The sequence below is a fragment of the Arachis hypogaea genome, chromosome 15 (assembly GCF_003086295.3).
Source record: "Arachis hypogaea cultivar Tifrunner chromosome 15, arahy.Tifrunner.gnm2.J5K5, whole genome shotgun sequence".
Lineage (NCBI taxonomy): Eukaryota > Viridiplantae > Streptophyta > Magnoliopsida > Fabales > Fabaceae > Arachis > Arachis hypogaea.
Genome location: NC_092050.1, coordinates 65,280,563 through 65,300,777, shown reverse-complemented (window position 1 = coordinate 65,300,777; position 20,215 = coordinate 65,280,563). Strand labels below are relative to the sequence as shown.

At 39.8% G+C, this 20,215-nt stretch overlaps 1 non-coding gene across 1 annotated transcript; it reads right to left on the bottom strand.

Annotated features, from left to right (window-relative positions):
• Positions 1-16,099: 16,099 nt before the first annotated feature.
• On the bottom strand, positions 16,100-16,206 carry LOC112752352 (small nucleolar RNA R71). Its single transcript, XR_003176792.1, has one exon. It is a non-coding gene; the product is annotated as a small nucleolar RNA R71 (small nucleolar RNA).
• Between the last annotated feature and the right edge of the window lie 4,009 nt (positions 16,207-20,215).

Below are 20,215 nucleotides of genomic sequence, written 5' to 3'. Positions count from 1 at the left end.
TTTTACACTAGCTGCCCCATTCTTGCTGCTACCAACGTTTGAGCCAAAGTTTGGGGTCAAACTTTTGCTCAAACGTTGGCCCCCTAGTGCATATATGTGGCGCTACTTTGTCCTCTTGTCAACGTTGCCAATTTTATGCCCACTATAGACTATTGCATATGGTTGGAAAGCTCTAAATGTCAGCTTTCTAACCCAATTGGAATCACCTCAATTGGACATCTACAACTCAAGTTATGTTCCTTTGAAGAGAACAGGGTCGCTGGCTTTGGTGCCCAACGTTTGAGGTAAAGTTTGCCTCAAACGTGGTCGAAAACGCCAGTTTTGGAGGCTCAAACATATTGTCCACCCCATACTATTATACATTGTTGGAAAGCCCTGGATGTCTACTTTCCAATGCCTTTGGAAGCACATCATTTGGAGCTCTACAGCTCGAGTTATACTCCGTCGAAGGTGTAGAGGTCAGTTGGCCTCACTGCAGGTTGCCACCATGTTCGTTTATGCACATTTCGGGGCAATTTTCTCCCTCAATTTTAGTGTCCACCATGTAGTGCCATATATGCCTGGAAAGCTCTTGATTCCTACTTTCCATTGCTTTTTGAATCACCTCATTTGGAGCTCTGTAGCTCAAGTTATTCTTGTTGGAAGTATACCCCTTGTATGCCTTGTGGCGCCAACGTTTGCCAAAAAGCTTGAGGCAAACGTTGGCGCAAGCTTTTTCTCCCCTGGGTGTGTTGGTGTGGCGCCAACGTTTGCCAAAAAGTTTGAGGCAAACGTTGGCGCAAACTTTTGCTCTCCAGGGTGTTGATTTGTGATGCCAAAAGTTTGCCAAAAAGTTTGAGGCAAACTTTTGCTCAAGCTTTTTGCCCAAAAGTTTGCACAAAAGTTTGAGGCAAACTTTTGGTCAAGCTTTTTGCTCCCTGGTTCGTTTTCACTTCTTCCAAAAGTTTGAGCTAAAGTTTGAGGCAAACTTTTGCTCAAACGTTTTGTTCTCTCTTGCTCCTAGCCATTCCTTCTTGCTTCAACTTTTCTCCAAGCTTTCTTCACCTATCATCAATCAATCAAACACATCAAAGCTATGCTCCAAATCATGAGATTGTGTTTCTTTCATAATATATGACAATTATAGCATAAAATCTCATGAAAGTGCATGAATTCATACATGGTTGATTGAATCAAAGGAAACATGGAAATCTACCCAATTGGCTTGCTTATGGCTCAAGAAAGTGCATAAAACCTATTGAAAACAAAGGAAAAAGCATAGAAAAACATGACATGGTGACATGTCATCACAACAACAAACTTAAATCTTGCTTGTCCCCAAGCAAGAAAAGAATCATGCAATAAAGATTGACAATCCAAGGCAAGAAGAATAGTAACTCAATGTTCATGGTAAGCTAGTTTTCTAAGCATGCTACAATCACAAAAGAAATGTAAATGATTGATGCTTCTATCTAGCTCATTTTATGAAATCTTTTCCTTATATTTCTTCCTTGAAACAAGCTTTTTGCTTTTCTTATTAGCTTCTCCTTTTGGGTGCTTTGCCCCATGAGTTAATAACAAAGCTACGACTTCTAAATGCTTTGTTTTCAAGTATTACCACTTGATACATAAGCACCACAAGCATTTGATTAGAGGACTTCATTAAGCTCATTTTTTTCTTTTCTTTTCTTGACTCTCTAATCATTGATGCTCAGAGCCTTGAGCTTTGAGGGAGTGCTTTTGCACTTTGAGCCTAACCTTGACTTCTAAATGTTTTGTTTTCAAGCATTTGGCTTGATACATAAACACCACAAGTACTTAGCAAATAAATTTCCATTGGTACTCAGAGCCTTCAGCTTTCTCATTCTTTCCCTTTTTCTTTTCTTGCTTTAATTGTATTTGCTTTCAAGGTTTTCATGATTTTAAAAGATTTTACAAAACGTGCTAGATGAAAACTTCAATTAAATAAAATCTAATGCAATTAAGCAATAATTAATCATACTAGCTTTCCAATACTTGTATGCACATGCTAAATTCTTCTTTAGTTCCTTGTTTGTTTATGATCATGATACTTTATTGCTTTTGGATTCACAAAACTCAAGTTGGTAATCATAATGGCACAGCACCATGTTGCAATTTAGAAATCAAACTATGCCTTTTCATACACACATGCATACAGAGAAGGTAAAGACAATCATGCAGTTTATAGTGCTTGAAACAAATGAGAGGAAAAGGAACTTTACAACCTTGTAGTTCATCTTCTCTATTGTTGTCATTTTCCTCCCATTCTCCACCTTCCCATACCAAACTCAGAATGCTTGCTCATCCTCAAGCAACTACTAGAACCGTGGCTATGGGGCTAAGATGGATCATGAATGTCTTACACAAGGAATGTTAGTAGTACATGTGTTTCAAGCAAGCAAAATTAAAGATAATAATCAAGGCACAAGAGACAGAGACATTGTGATTGCAAACTTAAGAAAGTGAGCATAATACTTTGCATAAAAGATAAGTGGCACACCAAACTTAGTGTGACACTTTCACTTGGAATTAGTGCAAGTATCTTGTAAGAATTGGAACTAAATTTTGTTGCATAGCAACACCAAACTTAGAATGCAACCATATGTCAATTTATTTGAACTAAAACTAAACAAAAGAAACTGTTATATGTTAAATACAATCACCAAATGAAGAGTCTGTTATGAATAAGGATGTCTTGGTGATGTATTAACAAAAACAGTTAATGAAGGAAAGCATTAAAAACAAGTAAATAAATGAAACAAGGAGAAAACAAAAATTATCGAACTAAGAAGAAAAATAACACTGTAAAAGGCAATATGATTATGCAGACAAGTGATGTTGCTGGATTGATTTGCATAGAAAAATAGGTGGCACACCAAACTTAGAATCTTGGTGTGTCACTTTCATGTAAAATTGATGCAATCATCCATGAAGATGGAAAACAGTTTGTTGCAGGGTAACACCAAACTTATAATGTAACCATATGCCAATTTATTGAAATTTAAACAAAGCAAGGAAAAGAAATGTACCTACTGTCTACCTGTTCTTTACTTTCTTCCTCTTCTTCCAATTTGTTAAGAGAAATGACTTCAAAGGAGGAGAAGATTCAGCTATTACCCCCTGTCTTGGTTTCTTCTCAGCAAGCTTTCTTTTGTACATGGCTTGATTGAGCTTGCTTGCTATTGGTCCAGGGGTTGGATTGCTTGTGGTTGACCTCCTCTTGAATGTTGTCCTTGGTAGTTTGGTCACAATCCTCTTCTTGGTGTTTTTGTTAATTGCCTTCACTTCTTTGAATCCAAGTCTTGGTGGTTGTGTGATTGTTGGAGTCTTCTTTTCATCAAGAGTCTCTTGTATTGGTGGTTCCATGAACTCCTCCTTTATGTACTTCTCTGCCTCACTTGAGTTTGGAATGACTTCTTCACTTTCTTGCTCCTCCACTTCCTCTTTTACACTAAACATTTGTTTTAATAGCTCTTTTATGGAGGAGGTTTGTTGATCTTCCCAAGCTTTCTTCATCTCCTCTTCATAACTTTCAATCATGGATTCAAGTGTTGAGGCGTTTTGGTCCAGGGAAATTTGTGAGAGTTGTGATTCTTCATGTTCCTTTGTCATCTCAAGTGTAGTTTCATTTTTAATCACCTCTTTCTTCATTAAAAATCCACTTGACTCAGTAGCCTCTTCCTCTTGTTTTTCCTCCTTCTTCATTGCACTTTCACTTGACATAAGGACCTTTTGTTCTTGTTTTTCCACTTGCTCTCCCACAGATTGATTTTTACTGTTTGATGGTTCTAAGTGTTTCCTTATGTTCTCCAGGTGCTCATTCATCCTCTGACGGATGATTTCTTCCCTTTTCCAGGCTTTCATTGCCTCCTCCTCATTTTTTTTGAACATGGACTCAAGCTCTGAAAGCCTTGAGTGGTTCATGGAAGTTTGTGTGGGTGGTGAGTTTTGAAAGGGGCTTTCGGTTGAAGTATGGTCAAGTGATGATATCTTTGGATGAATATCATATGGAGCACTAGAATTCCCTTCCCAGCCACCATTAGAATCATGACTTGCATCATTTTGTGGTGGAGGGAAATATCCCATATGATTTTCTTTCTCATCTTGTGGTTCTGAAGCATAGCTCCATGAATTGGAGTGCCCAGAATTTGAAGTTTCTTGTGATATTCCCAACCACCATTAGAGATTGGTGATGGTGGGTGATATCCCACAAAATTTTGTTTGACCATAAGATGAGTTGAACTCCATTTGTATTTTGTAAACATCAATGAAATTTGAAATTCATGTCATAGAGAAAGAATTTCTTAGTGAAGCAATAACTCAAACACCTTGGTTTCAACTTAGAACAGAGAACAAAAATAAAGAAAATGCTTGATCTAGACTTCTCACCCACTTAATCATTGTTGATCTAATCAATCCCCGGCAACGGCGCCAAAAACTTGATGTGCGGAAAACCATCCGACACAAAACTCACCGGCAAGTGCACCGGGTCGCATAAAGTAATAAAACTCACGGGAGTGAGGTCGATCCCACAGAGATTGATGGATCAAGCAACTTTAGTGGGTGATTAGTTTAGTCAAGCTAACATTTGTGTGATAATTGATGCAGCAGAAAGTAAATGACAAGGAAAATTAAAGTGCAGAAAGTAAATTGGACAGTAACTTAAAGAGCAAGAAAGTAAAATAGCTGAAACTTAAATTGCAAGAAATATAAATTGCATGAAAGTAAAGGGGACTGGGTGTAGGGAAATCAAATGAAAGAAGTAAATCAAAGCTTAGAACAATTGCAAGGAAATTAAAATTGCATGAAAAGTAAATTCAGATCACAGTGGCTCAAGTGTAAAATGCAGAGGAACACACGTGCAGGAAAGTAAATAAGATTTGCAGCAGGCTTAATGTAAATTGAATTGAGGAACTGAACAGAAAATGAAATGCAGCTCAATTGCAAAATCTAAATGAGAGGTTGAAGATCTCAGGAAATCAATGAGACTAGAAAACAAGTCTAGATCTCAATTCCTTCCTTGATCCGCTAGCAAACAAGATGCAGGAAAATTAAATATGAAAGCGATGAAACGAACTTTGAATCAAATCACAATTCACTTGAAAGTTTGCAGAAGAAGAAAACAGAGAGAATTCTCAAGGTGAGATTGAAACAGAATTTCTTCAATTCTCAACCCAAGATTCAAAACAAAAAGAAAAACTAAAGAGAGAGAGTTCTGTATTCCTAATGCTCCCTAGTGGAGCTCGCTCCCCTACAAATATGAAAATGATGCCTTATATAGGCTTTACAAAATGAAAATGAAAATGAAATTGAAATTAAAAACAAATTACAATTAAATGAAATTCCTATTTTATCTATCTCTTGTGCCTTTGAGTGGTGTCAATTGGGCCCTTGCTCTTGATGAAATTGGGTTGATAGAGGCCTTGGTTGATTGCTCTTGGAGTTGGAGAGAGAACCAATATGAACCGGGTTGTGAATCTTAAAAGCTTGAGTAAAAGTTTGAGTAAAAGTTTGAGGCAAACTTTTACTCAAACTTTTTACACCAGCTGCCCCATTCTTGCTGCTACCAACGTTTGAGCCAAAGTTTGGGGTCAAACTTTTGCTCAAACGTTGGCCCCTTAGTGCATATATGTGGCGCTACTTTGTCTTCTTGTCAACGTTGCCAATTTTATGCCCACTATAGACTATTATATATGGTTGGAAAGCTCTGAATGTCAGCTTTCTAACCCAATTGGAATCACCTCAATTAGACATCTACAACTCAAGTTATGTTCCTTTGAAGAGGACAGGGTCGCTGGCTTTGGTGCCCAACGTTTGAGGTAAAGTTTGCCTCAAACGTGGTCGAAAACGTCAGTTTTGGAGGCTCAAACGTATTGTCCATCCCATACTATTATAAATTGTTGGAAAGCCCTGGATGTCTACTTTCCAATGCCTTTGGAAGCACATCATTTGGAGCTCTACAGCTCGAGTTATACTCCGTTGAAGGTGCAGAGGTCAGTTGGCCTCACTGCAGGTTGCCACCATGTTCGTTTATGCACATTTCGGGGCAGTTTTCTCCCTCAATTTTAGTGTCCACCATGCAGTGCCATATATGCCTGGAAAGCTCTTGATTCCTACTTTCCATTGCTTTTTGAATCACCTCATTTGGAGCTCTGTAGCTCAAGTTATTCTTGTTGGAAGTATACCCCTTGTATGCCTTGTGGCGCCAACGTTTGCCAAAAAGCTTGAGGCAAACGTTGGCGCAAGCTTTTTCTCCCCTGGGTGTGTTGGTGTGGCGCCAACGTTTGCCAAAAAGTTTGAGGCAAACGTTGGCGCAAACTTTTGCTCTCCAGGGTGTTGAATTGTGATGCCAAAAGTTTGCCAAAAAGTTTGAGGCAAACTTTTGCTCAAGCTTTTTGCCCAAAAGTTTGCCAAAAAGTTTGAGGCAAACTTTTGCTCAAGCTTTTTGCCCAAAAGTTTGCACAAAAGTTTGAGGCAAATTTTTGGTCACGCTTTTTGCTCCCTGGTTCGTTTTCACTTCTTCCAAAAGTTTGAGCTAAAGTTTGAGGCAAACTTTTGCTCAAACTTTTTGTTCTCTCTTGCTCCTAGCCATTCCTTCTTGCTTCAACTTTTCTCCAAGCTTTCTTCACCTATCATCAATCAATCAAACACATCAAAGCTATGCTCCAAATCATGAGATTGTGTTTCTTTCATAATATATGACAATTATAGCATAATATCTCATGGAAGTGCATGAATTCATACATGGTTGATTGAATCAAAGGAAACATGGAAATCTACCCAATTGGCTTGCTTATGGGTCAAGAAAGTGCATAAAACCTATTGAAAACAAAGGAAAAAGCATAGAAAAACATGACATGGTGACATGTCATCAGTGGGAGAGTAAGGAAGTGGTACGGGAGCATCTCATGCGCCTGCGCGTGGATGGGAGATGTGGGAATGGGCGCGGATGCGCACGGTGCGCGTTCGCGCGGGTGAGTTGGGCCAGAGGCACAAAAGTGGCCCAGAGTTGGCATAACTCTCGGGTCTTTGGCCTGGGTGATGCAAAAACGCACTGACGCACGCGCACACTGTGCGCGTCCGCGTGGATGAGTTGGGCGATGATGGGACGCGGAGGCACCAGGTGCGCCTACGTGCAGGTAGGAAAACGCAAAGGGGCGCGGACGCGTCATGTATGCATTCGCATGGCTTAAGGCCCAGAGTTGGCCCAAAAGTGGCACAACTCTCTGGTCTTTGGCCCGGAAAGTGCGAAATGCATAGCCGATGCGCACGTGCACTGTGCGCTTGCGCGTGGCTTCTCCCTCTCTCTTTTTTTTTTACTAAGAAACACCAAGAAGAGCTTATAATCCTCCCAACCTCCTCTAGGACTCTAAAACCAGCTAAAATGCAAAATCAAACATATTTTTTAATTTTGGGAATTTTTCAAACAATTTTAGAAAACTTGCAATCCAAGCAAAAACTTAAATTCAAAGAATCATCCTTAATTAAGGCATAGAGTGTATAAAAAACATAGCAAGCAAGGAAAAATATACTAAGGGGGGTAAGGAAGCTATATACAATGGAACTCAATTCATTCATTCATTATATCTACAAGAGAATGGAAAGAGTTTACCATGGTGGGGTGTCTCCCACCAAGCACTTTTAGTTTAAGTCCTTAAGTTGGACATTTGGAAGGCTCTTTGTCAAGGTGGTTTATGCTTGTATTCATCCTTGAACCTCCAAGAGTGCTTGTCCTTCAATCAGTCGTCAGAAGTTCCAACCATCTTCACCAAGCTTGGGTGAGGTTCTCTCCAAGATATGAAATTGACCGCCTTGATTCCATTTGGGTGACAAGAAATCCGAATTCTCATGAAGGCACTGATGAGCGGATAATTTATACGCTTTTTGGCACTGTTTTTACATAGTTTTTAGTATGTTTTAGTTAGTTTTTACTCTATTTTTATTCAAAAATCACATTTCTGGACTTTACTATGAGTTTGTGTGTTTTTCTGTGATTTCAGGTATTTTCCGGCTGAAATTGAGGGACCTGAACAAAAATCTGATTCAGAGGCTGAAAAAAGACTGCAGATGCTGTTGGATTCTGACACCCTGCACTCGAAATGGATTTTCTGGAGCTACAAAAACCCAATTGGCACGCTCTCAATTGCGTTGAAAAGTAGACATCCTGAGATTTGCAGCAATATATAATAGTTCATACTTTTCCCGAGTTTTGATAACGCAAACTGGCATTTGAACGCCCACTTTCTACCCTATTCTGGCGTTAAACGCCAGAACTGGCATAAAAGCTGGAGTTAAACGGCCAAACTGGCACCAAAGCTGGCATTTAACTCCAAGAAGAGTCTCTACACGTTAAAGCTTCAATGCTCAGTCCAAGCACACACCAAGTGGGCCCTGGAAGTGGATTTCTACACTATCTGCACTTAGTTACTTATTTTCTGTAACTCTAGCTACTAGTTTAGTATAAAAACTACTTTTAGTGATTTATTTTATATCCTTGATTAGTTTTATGCTATCATAGATCATATTGTACACGTTTGGAGGCTGGCCTCACGGCCATGCCTGGATCTTCATCACTTATGTATTTTCAACGGTGGAGTTTCTACACCTCATAGATTAAGGCGTGGATCTCTGCTGTTCCTCATGAATTAATGCAAACTACTATTGTTTTTCTATTTAATTCAAGCTTATCCTTATTCTAAGATATTCATTCGCACCGAAGAACATGATGAATGTGATGATCAAGTGACATTCATCACCATTCTCACTTATGAACGCGTGCCTGACAAACACTTCCATTCTACATGAAAACAAGCTTGAATGCATATCTCTTGGCCTCCTGGTTCACGATGCATGGTTGCCTCTCCTGACAACAGAGCCCTCCATTCTGTGAGATCAGAGTCTTCGTGGTATAAGCTAGAATCAATTGGCAGCATTCTTGAGATCTGGAAAGTCTAAACCTTGTCTGTGGTATTCCGAGTAGGATCTTGGATGGGATGACTGTGAGGAGCTTCAAACTCACGAGTGTTGGACATAGTGACAGACGTAAAAGGATCAATGGATCCTATTCCAACATGAGTGAGAACCGACAGATGATTAGCCGTGTGGTGACATCACATTTGGACCATTTTCACTGAGAGGACGGACGGTAGCCATTGACAACGGTGATCCCCCAATATACAGCTTGCCATAGAAAGAAGTATGAATGATGGAATGAAGGCAGTAGGAAAGCAGAGATTCAGAAGGAGCAAAGCATCTCCATACGCTTATCTGAAATTCTCACCAATGAATTACTTAAGTATCTTTATCTTATTTTATATTTTATTTATATTTTAATAACAAAAATCTCATAACCATTTGAAGCCGCCTGACTGAGATTTACAAGGATGACCATAGCTTGCTTCAAGCTGACAATCTCCGTGGGATCAACCCTTACTCACGTAAGTTTTATTACTTAGACGACCCAGTGCACTTGCCGGTTAGTTGTGCGGAGTTGTGAAAAGGAGTTGAGATTACAATCGTGCGTACCAAATTTTTGGCGCCGTTGCCAGGGATTGTTCGAGTTTGGACAACTGACGGTTCATCTTGTTGCTCAGATTAGGTAATTTTATCTTATTTTTAAGCTTTTATTCTTTTTATTTTCGAAAAATTTTCAGAACAAAAAATAAAATAAATAAATTATTCTATGTCTTCAGAATTCTTAAGAATGAATTCTAGAGTTTCATGATGAATTGTTGAAGTTTGGCTGGCTGTGAAGCCATGTCTAATCTTTTGGATCGAGGTTTCAACTTATCATCACAAGAGCTTGTTGATTTCTATCTTGCTATTGAATGTAATGATCTACTAAAGCTTGGCTGACCATTGGCCATGTCTAGTGTTTTGTACCGAAGCTTTCACTGAAAGCTTGGCTGGCTAGTAAACCATGTCTAATTCCTGGACCAGAGCTTTAGACTAACATTGCATGATTCCTGGAATTATTATTAAAAATTTTGAAATCTTTATTTTCTTTTCCAAAATAATTTTCGAAAAATACAAAAAAATTTAATAAAATCATAAAACCAAAAAGAATTTTGTGTTTCTTGTTTGAGTCTTGTGTCAATTTTTAAGTTTGGTGTCAATTGTATCTTTTTAATTTCCTAAAAATTTTCGAAAATTCATGCATATGTCCTTCTTAATCTTCAAGTTGTTCTTGATGATTTTCTTTGTTTGATCTTTGCATTTTCATGTTTTGTGTCTTTTCTTGGTACACGAAATTGTAATGTCAATGTTCACATTACTCTCTTACAACTTCGCACAACTAACCAGCAAGTGCACTGGGTCGTCCAAGTAATACCTTACGTGAGTAAGGGTCGAATCCCACCGAGATTGTTGGTTTGAAATAAGTTATGGTTATCTTATTATTCTTAGTCAGGATGCCAACAACAGTGTTTTTCAAGTTCAATTGTAAAAAATGAGAGGGCATAAATATAAATACTTATTGTGCAATGATGGAGAATATGTTGGAGTTTTAGAGATGCTTTGTCTTCTGAAATTTTGCTTTCCTCTGTTTTCTGATTCACGCACGCAAGTCCTCCTATGGCAAGTTGTGTGTTGGTGGATCACCATTGTCAATGGCTACCATCCATCCTTCCAGTGAAAAGGGTCCAGGTGCGCTGTGACCACTGATGGTATTTTTGTGGAAAACTGAATTTTCCAAAACACCAAAAACTAACCGGCAAGTGTACCGGGTCGTATCAAGTAGTAAAACTCACTTAGAGTGAGGTCGATCCCACAGGGATTGATGGATCAAGCAACTTTAGTGGGTGATTAGTTTAGTCAAGCTAACATTGAGTGATTTGAGTGACAATTGAAGCAGCAGAAAGTAAATGACAAGAAATTATAAATTGCAGGAAGTAAATTGGACAATTAAAGAGCAAGAAATGTAAATTGCAAGAATCTTAAATGACAAGAAATGTAAATTGCATGAAATATAAAGGGGGTTGGGTGCAGAATATTTAAAGAGAGCAACAAATCAAATTCAGAACAATTACAGTAAAGGTAAATGTGCAGGAAAGTAAATTGAGAGTTGCAGCAAATCTAAACAGAAAGGGAAAATTTCAGTGAAGGATCAAAACAGAAAAGCAGTGCTTAATTTGCAGCAATTTAAAAGTGGTTCAAGATCTCAGGAGTGGAAGAGACTAGAAAACAAGTCTAGATATCAAATCCTTCCTTGATCCAACAAGAACAATTGCAAAATGAAAATGGAAGAGTAAATTGCAGAAAGAGTAGAAGAAGAAGTTGCAGATGGAGAATGAAAACAGAATTCCTTCCAATCTCAATCCAAAATTTCAAGACAGAAAAGAAAAATAAGAGAGAAAGCAAAATGAAAACTAAAAAGTGCCAAACTCCCTATTGGAGCTAGCCTCTAATACTTTCTAATGGAGCTCCCTTTGAAAATGAGAGTGATGCCTTTATATAGGCTTTTTACAAAATAAAAAAATGAAATTGAAAATGAAAAACAAATTAAATGAAAATCCCAATTCTAGCTTGTTCTTGTGCCTTTGAGTGATGATGTGGGCTTGGCTTGCTTTGGATTTGAAGAGAGATGGATCTAGTTGGCCTTGGTTTAATTGATGAAGAATTAAATCCAATTTGTTTTTTAATTGAATTTTGGACCATGGTGCAGCTCCCAGGGCAAAGCTCAGTTGGAAAACCCAACTTAGCTTTCAAGTTGTGCTGTCCGTGTCACTTGATGTGCGTCCAGCCTTGGTTGTGTGCCAAAATTGTGCGCACAAGGCTTGCTTGGTGCCTTTGGTCCGTGTCAAAATGTGGGGAAAAGGGGGGAAGTAGTGCTCAGTTGGGAAAACCAACTGAGCTCCCCTTGTGGCGCCTTGCTTTTGTCTTCAAGGTCCCAAGTTCAACTCTTGGTGGAAGAAATTTTGTGAGCCTTTTCCTTGAATTTTCTTGAGTGGAAGCCCGATAAAGCTAAGTTGGAAAAGTGAACTGAGCACTATTTTGCTCTTGCCTTGCTTTCCTTGTGTCTCCCCCTTCGAGCCTTGGTGGAAGCATTGGCTGATTTTTTTGCTTATTTTTAGCCCCTAAAGATGCATTTCACTCGTGCCTCAATTTCGTGCCAAATATGGACTATGATACATCGTTGGAAAGCTCTGAATGTCAGCTTTCCAACACAACTGGAAGCACATCAATTGGACGTCTGTAGCTCAAGTTATTGCCCTTTGAAGGAGGCATGGTCATGCTGTAAACGCCCACTTTTAACTTAGCGAAATTTCTTGCCTCCAAGCACATTTTTCTTGTACGGCAAAGCTAAGTTCACTTAGTGAACTGAGCTTTGTGTGCTGATTGTTCATGCTTCCTTGATTTGGTCATAGGCCACGCTTTTAAAAGCGTGGCCTAAGGCTCTAAAGTGTGCTCCAACTTCAAAGTGTGCCCCAAAGCCCTTTTTTTCTCCTTTTTAGTTTATTTTGTGCTTCTTTGCTTCTTTTTCTTCTTATTTCCTACCAAATTTATAAAATTAAAAGATCAAGGAAATATACCATTTAAGCATAAAAGAATGCAATATTTAAGCACTAATCATCAATTTCTTGTATGAAAAAGCATAGAAAAACATGACATGTTGACATGTCATCAACCACACGGCTAATCATCTGTAGGTTCTCAATCGTACCGGAATAAGATTTACTATCCTTTTGCGTCTGTCACTACGCCCAGCACTCGCGAGTTTGAAGCTCGTTACAGTCATTCAATCCCTGAATCCTACTCGGAATACCACAGACAAGGTTTAGAATTTCCGGTTTCTCTTGAATGCTGCCATCAATCTAGCTTATACCACGAAGATTCTGATTAAGAGATCCAAGAGATATTCATTCATTCTACGGTGAACGGGAGTGGTTGTCAGGCACGCGTTCGTGGGGGAATAATGATGATTGTCACGTTCATCACGTTCATGTTGAAGTGCGAATGGATATCTTAGATAGGAACACGCATGTTTGAATAGAAAACAGAAACACTTGCATTATTTCATCGAGACACAGCAGAGCTCCTCACCCCCAACAATGGAGTTTAGAAACTCATGCTGTCAAAGAGTACAAAATTCAGATCAAAAAATGTCATGAGATACAAAATAAATCTCTAAAAGTTGTTTAAATACTAAACTAGTAACCTAGGTTTACAGAAAATTAGTAAACTATGATAGATAGTGCAGAAATCTACTTCTGGGGCCCACTTGGTGTGTGATGGGGATGAGACTAAAGCTTCTCACATGCCTGGGCTGTTCTGGGCGTTCAACGCCAGGCTGTAACCTGTTTCTGGCGTTGAACTCCAACTTGTAACGTGTTTTTGGCGCTGGACGCCAGACTGCAACATGGAACTGGCGTTGAACGCCGGTTTACGTCGTCTATCCTGGATGTCTACTTTCCAACTCAATTGGAAGCGCGTCAATTGGACTCCTGTAGCTCCAGAAATTCCATTCCGAGTGCAGAGAGGTCAGGATCCAACAGCATCAGCAGTCCTTTTTCAGCCTGAATCAGATTTTTGCTCAGCTCCCTCAATTTCAGCCAGAAATTACCTGAAATTATAGAAAAACACACAAACTCATAGTAAAGTCCAGAAATATTAATTTTGCCTAGAAACTAACGAAAATAAACTAAAAACTAACTAAAACATACTAAAAACTATATGAAATTAACCCCAAAAAGCGTATAAAATATCCGCTCATCATTCACCTTTGTCACTAGCATTGGAGATGGAAATCAACACAATGTTAGTGGTCACGTTAATGTAATTAACGTGAGGCACTAACATGGGAAAGGGGCATTTTGGAGCGTTAGTGAAAAAGGTATGTGTCACTAACGCTCTCGAAGATTTGGCAAGCCTACGTTAAAGGTCACGTTAACTATACTAACGTGAACTCTAACGTAGGGAGAAAGGGGTACTCTCAACGTTATTGGGAAAGGTAAACCCCTGTAACGTTTGCGAAGGGCCAAGAGGCAACGTTATTGGTCATGTTAGTGCCACTAACGTTGAAGTTAACGTGGACCATTTTGGGTTAGGAACATTAGTGAAAAAGGTGATTGTCACTAACGTTCTCGACAATAAGCTAAAGTCCATGCCTACTGCACACTTTCTCTGCAAGTGAAGCTGAGCCCACTAAAGATGATAACTGCTTCAACTCAAGATCCAAAGGCCCATATCCAAGACTTGAAGAGCCAACTAGAAGATCAGAGGAGTAGTATAAATTGGAGTAGTTTTGAACTAGAGAGGAGCTTTTGGATTGAGAGAACTACTCTTTGTATAATTTTACTTTCTCTGTGACTTCTAGTTTTACTTTTAGAATGCATTCTCCATCTTTGTTTTCCATTCCCAGAGCCATGAACAACTAAACCCCTTTCATTGGGTTAGGGAGCTCTGTTGTAATTTGATGGATCAATAATAGTTTTCATTATTCTTCTTCTTTCTTTTCTCTTGATTTTACTAGAATGCTTTCAATCTTCATCCAGTTGGGTAGTTGTCTTGGAAAAGAAGCTATTCATACTTGGATCTCTTCGGAACCTTGGAAGAGGAATGAAGAGATCATGCTAGAAATGCTTTCTCATTTTGGACCAAATTGGGGGTTAGGCGGATATAGTGACATATAATTCTCCCAATACTTTGATTTGGAAATACATGTGGTACAATCAGTGACCATACTTCATCTCTTCTCATGAGCAATTAGACCAAGGAATTGGCTATTGATCCAGATTTGAGAGATTGAATTACCAAGGAATTGGAATTCAATCACTTAAGATTGCCAAGGAGATCAATGAATGCATTGATTGAGGAAGAGATGAAAATGAAGTTGATCCGGAGAATGTAACATCTCCTAAGCCCAATGAATCCCACATTTCTGATCTTACCCATTCTCTTTACTTTCTGCCATTTACTTTCATGCTAAATTCCCCATTCCCTATTTAAGATTCTGCAATTTACTTTCCGTCATTTATATTCAGCTCTTTATTTCCAGCATTTACATTTTCTGCCATTTACTTTCCCGCCATTTAATTTCCTGAAATTCTCAAATCAAATTCTGCTTAGCTCAACTAGAACATTCCTCCAATTAAAGTTGCTTGACCAATCAATCCCTGTGGGATTCGACCTCACTCTATTGTGAGTTTTTACTTGACGACAATTCGGTATACTTGCCGAGGGAAATCTGTTAAGAGACAAGTTTTCGTGCATCAAGTTTATGGCGCCGTTGCCGGGGATTGATTTTGCATCAACAATGATTAAATTGTTGGATAACTAGATTGAGCATTTTTTTTTCTTTTGTTTCATTTAATTTCATTTGAGTAATTTACTTTCAGTCTTAGTTATTTCCTTCCCTTTACCCCTTACCCGTTTGTGGTGTTATCTGCATTTTTTTTACTATTTAGTTCACTGACCCACTAACTGTTTGATATATTGCATCACTCACACTAACATCATTTCTGCAGAGAATACTGTCTGCATCTATCTTTCTTACTTGTGACTTGTGGGTTGTATGACAGGTAGAAGAAGCAGGGCTTCAACTTCCTTTGATTCTGAACCTGAGAGGACCTTCCTTAGATTGAGGAGGGAAGCAAGAGAAAAGAGAGTCATTAGTGCTGAGGAAGAGGAAGAGTACTTTGAACCAGACATGGATGAGAATATAGAGAACCATCATGAAGAAGAGGCTCACAACCATGGCAGAGAAGGTCCAGTGCATCATGCTGGACAAGAAAGAAGAGTTCTAGGCTCTTATATCAATCCAAACCCAGGAAACTGTGGAAGTAGCATCCAAAAGCCAATCATACATGCCAACAACTTCGAACTAAAGCCACAGCTCATCACCCTTGTTCAGAACAACTGTTCATTCGGAGGGAGCGTCCAAGAAGACTCCAATCAACATCTAACCACATTCCTGAGGATATGTGATACTGTGAAGTCTAATGGTGTTCATCCAGACACCTGTAGACTGTTTTTGTTTCCCTTCTCACTCAAGGACAAAGCATCTAAATGGCTGGAATCCTTCCCAAAGGAGAGTTTAACAACCTGAGAAGATGTGGTGAACAAATTCTTGGCGAGATTCTATCCTCCTCAAAGAATCAATAGGTTGAGAGCTAAGGTACAAACATTCAGGCAGCAAGATGGTGAGACTCTATATGAAGCATGGGAGAGGTTTAAGGACTTGACAAGAAGGTGCCCACCAGATATGTTCAATGAATGGGTGTAGTTACACATTTTCTATGAAGGTATTTCCTATGAATCAAAGAAGGCAGTAGACCACTCAACTGGGAGATCTCTAAACAAGAAGAAGACCATTGAAGAAGCCATAGATGTCATTGAAACTGTAGCTGAGAATGACTACTTCTATGCTTCTGAAAGAGGCAACACTAGAGGAGTGATGGAGCTAAACAACGTGGATGCACTGCTGGGCTAGAACAAGCTGATTATCAAGCAGCTGGCTGACCTTACCAAGAAGATGGAGAGGAATCAAATAGCAGTAATCACCACCTCAACAGCAGCTCAAGAAGGAGTGAATGAAGAAGCAGAGGGTGATCAAGAACAAGCCAACTACATTGGAAATCCACCTAGGTAGGCACATGATCCATACTCCAAGACTTACAATCCTGGTTGGAGGAACCACCCAAACTTTGGGTGGGAAAACCAACAAGATCAAGGCCAAGATCAAAGACGTCACAACCCCAACAACAATGCAGCTCACCAACATTCTACCCAGAGATCATATCAGTACCCACCTAACAACACACCTCAACATCCATACCAAAGCCAAAATGGCCCTTCTCATCCCTCCAATCTCAACTCACCATCATCAGAAGAAAGACTATCAAGGATTGAGACTCTACTTGAAATCATATGTAAGGAAATCCAAGATAACAAAGTGTTCAAGGTGGAGGTGCGAGCCAATATCAAGAACCAGGGAGACACCATCAAGAGGCTAGAATTTCAAGTGGAATACCTCTCTGAGAAGATTCCCAAACCTACTGATAGCTTCCCAAGTGACACAGAGAAGAACCCGAGAGGTGAAGCAAAGAAGGTCAGATGGGAAGATTGCAAGATGGTCACTCTAAGTGATAAGGGGACTGAGGAAGAGCGGAACAAACCATTAGAAAAACCTGGAGATACATCAGTAGAGAAACAAGAAGAGGATCACCAAGAAACCAAAATTTCACAGAAGGAGCTGCTGAGACTCTATGCACCTTTTCCCCAAAGACTCAAGGGTGGTGTAGAAAAGAGAATATACTCAAGGATTCTTGACATGTTTGTATCTCTCCATATAAACATACCATTCATCAAGGCCCTCCAATAAATGCCCCCATACATTAAGTATATGAAGGAGTTGCTGACCAGGAAAAGCTCACTCAAAGGAGGGCAAACAATAGTGATGAATAAGGAGTGCAGTGCTCTCATTCAACCAGAGATGCCTACAAAAAAGAAGGACCCAGGGAGTTTTCACATCCCCTGTGTCATAGGAGAAACAATGTTTGATAAGGGATTCTGTGATCTGGGAAGAAGTATCAACTTAATGCCTTTATCCCTTATGAAGAAGCTGCAGATCAATGAGCTAATGCCCACAGATGTAGTCATCAGGCTGGCTGACAAAACTCAAAAACAAGCAGTAGGAGTGGTGGAAAATGTGTTAGTGAAGGTTGGGAACTATTTCCTTTCCACAGACTTTGTCATAGTAGAAATGGAAGAGAGTCACCTTCACCCAATCATATTGGGAAGACCATTCCTAGCTACAGCCAGAGCGCTCATAGATGTGGAGCGAGGAGAGCTAATATTGAGGATACATGACGAACAACTCGCATTCAATGTCTTCAAACCCTCACAAGAAGCAGATCAGAAAAGCAAGGAACCAAGGGGAGAGCACGACAAAGCACTGGTGGAAGAAACAAGCATTGAAGCATAAGCTGTACACCTGGGAACCCCTTTGGTTGATGAACAAGATAATCGGCAGTTGTCACAGCCCAAGGAAGATCAGGAGGAACCTAAACCACCAGAGTCATATGAGACCAGCAACAAAATTTCCTTGAAATAAGAAGTCACAAAGAGTGGGGCAACATCAAAAGGAACAAAGAAGAAGGCACCAAGGAGGTGGAGAAACAAGAAGATCCCTATAGAGGATTTCTCTCCAGGGGATAAAGTGATCTCAGCTTACTTCCTAGATATCCCACCTCATCTCCCCACCATCCCGTCTCAGCTACCTAAGGTTTTCACCATCAACAAAGTTCTCTCCCTAGAACATGTAGAGATCCTTGATGAAGCCAATGGATATAGGTTTACTACAAGAGGGAAAGATCTGAAGCATTACCAACTACCCTGACAAAGGGCAGAACGTCAAGCTAGTGACGCTAAAGAAGCGCTTCATGGGAGGCAACCCATGTTTTATATGCTTTTAAAGTAATTAATAATGCAAGGTTCAGGAATTCCAAATTAGCTTTGACATATCCTTGAATGAATCCTTTTATGCAACACATATCGAAGAACAAGTTTGGTTTTCAAGGCACAATAAGAGAACATGAATGCAACTCATAGCATGTCACTCTTAGCACCTTGAACAATTCTTTTTACACCACATGACCACAAACTAAGTTTGGTGTCACCAATGTTGCATATATGGGCAAATAATTAGTCAGTTGGTTTGCATTCATGAATAGCACTTAGTTAGTTAAAAACAAAAACAAACAAAAAATTTTTTGTTTTTTTTTTCTTTTTGAAAAGTAGTTATCCCACTTTTCCAATATTTGCCGCCAACTTTCAATCTTATTAATTTTGTTCTTTTATCCCGAAGGAGAAATGAGAGGAGGATTGGAAAGAATTGATTGGACAATTGAACAAGGAGGATTCGGCCACCACAAAAGGAGAGTACTATACACGTGTTTTCACGGGGGATGCATTGGGAAATGTTGCCATGCAACATTGGAAGAGTGACACGCTTGGAAATCGAACCAACCCCCCTTCATAAAGTTGATGATCCTTGTGCTCATCCTATGCTGAAACCCATCCGTTCATCACACAACCACTCCATCAATCCACACCTTTCATTCACTCACCATCTCCCTATATAAAGTGGTTCTTATTCCATAACCCTTCCACATCCCAAATTCTCATTCTTTGTACTTCTAACTTTCGGAACCCAATACCTCTTACCCCATCAAAAACACTCTCACTCACTCCCTTCACTACACCCTATCTTAACCGGCCGAAGCCCATTATCCACACCCTTTACATCTTCACATATCAAAAATCACTTATGGCATCATCAAGCTCTAAGAGAAGAAAATGGAAGGAGCCTATGGAGCAACGCCCTTTCGATGAGAAGAAATTCAGAACCTTTCACCATGCATTGCAATATGGGTGGATGGTTGATAAGGAGATCATATATGAGCTAGGCTTTCAAGTCAGAAAAATTGAGTGCCCCGAAATCACAGAGAATTTGGAAAAGAGGAGATGGGAGCTCCTTACTGATCCAGTCCTAAAAGTAAATGCAAATATTGTAAGAGAATTTTATGCAAATGCAGTCTGGTATGATAAGACAGATGACTCCTATATAAGCTTCGTGAGAGGGGTAACTGTGGACTTCAGCCCGATGAGCATGATGAGGGCGTTAAAGCTACGGGCCATACCATTTGCAGAAGAAAGCTATCACTCCAGAATAGATGGCAGCCCCAATCATGACCAGATTGAGCAAGATATTTGCGTGCAAGGAGCTGATTGGGTACGAGATCCTTAGGGGAAACCCAAGTTCATCAAGAGAGGGGACCTCACCCCTGAAGCAAAGAGGTGGTTTGAAATTGTGAGGAGATCCATCCTTCCTGCCAGGAATAACTCAGAGGTGAATCTTAAGAGAGCAACAATGGTGCAATGTATACTTAAAGGGGGAGAGATCAAGGTCCATGAACTGATAGCCCAAGGTATTAGGAAGATGGCTGAAAAGAGCGATTCTGGAGGAAGGATAGGCTACCCTAGCACTATTTTTCGTCTGTGTGACATGGCTGGGGTGGTGTTCAAGGATGAGGACCCCGAGTGCATAAAAGTGGGTATCCCAATTACTGTTCGACGGATGCATGCTGTTGCATCTCCCTTACCTCAACGAAAGCCAAGAAAGAGGCCAGCCAATCAAGTAGTAGAAAGACAAAACTTAGAGGAGCAAGCCTCTTTAGACATGCACCAACTACAGGAAGCCATTGATGGCTTATCT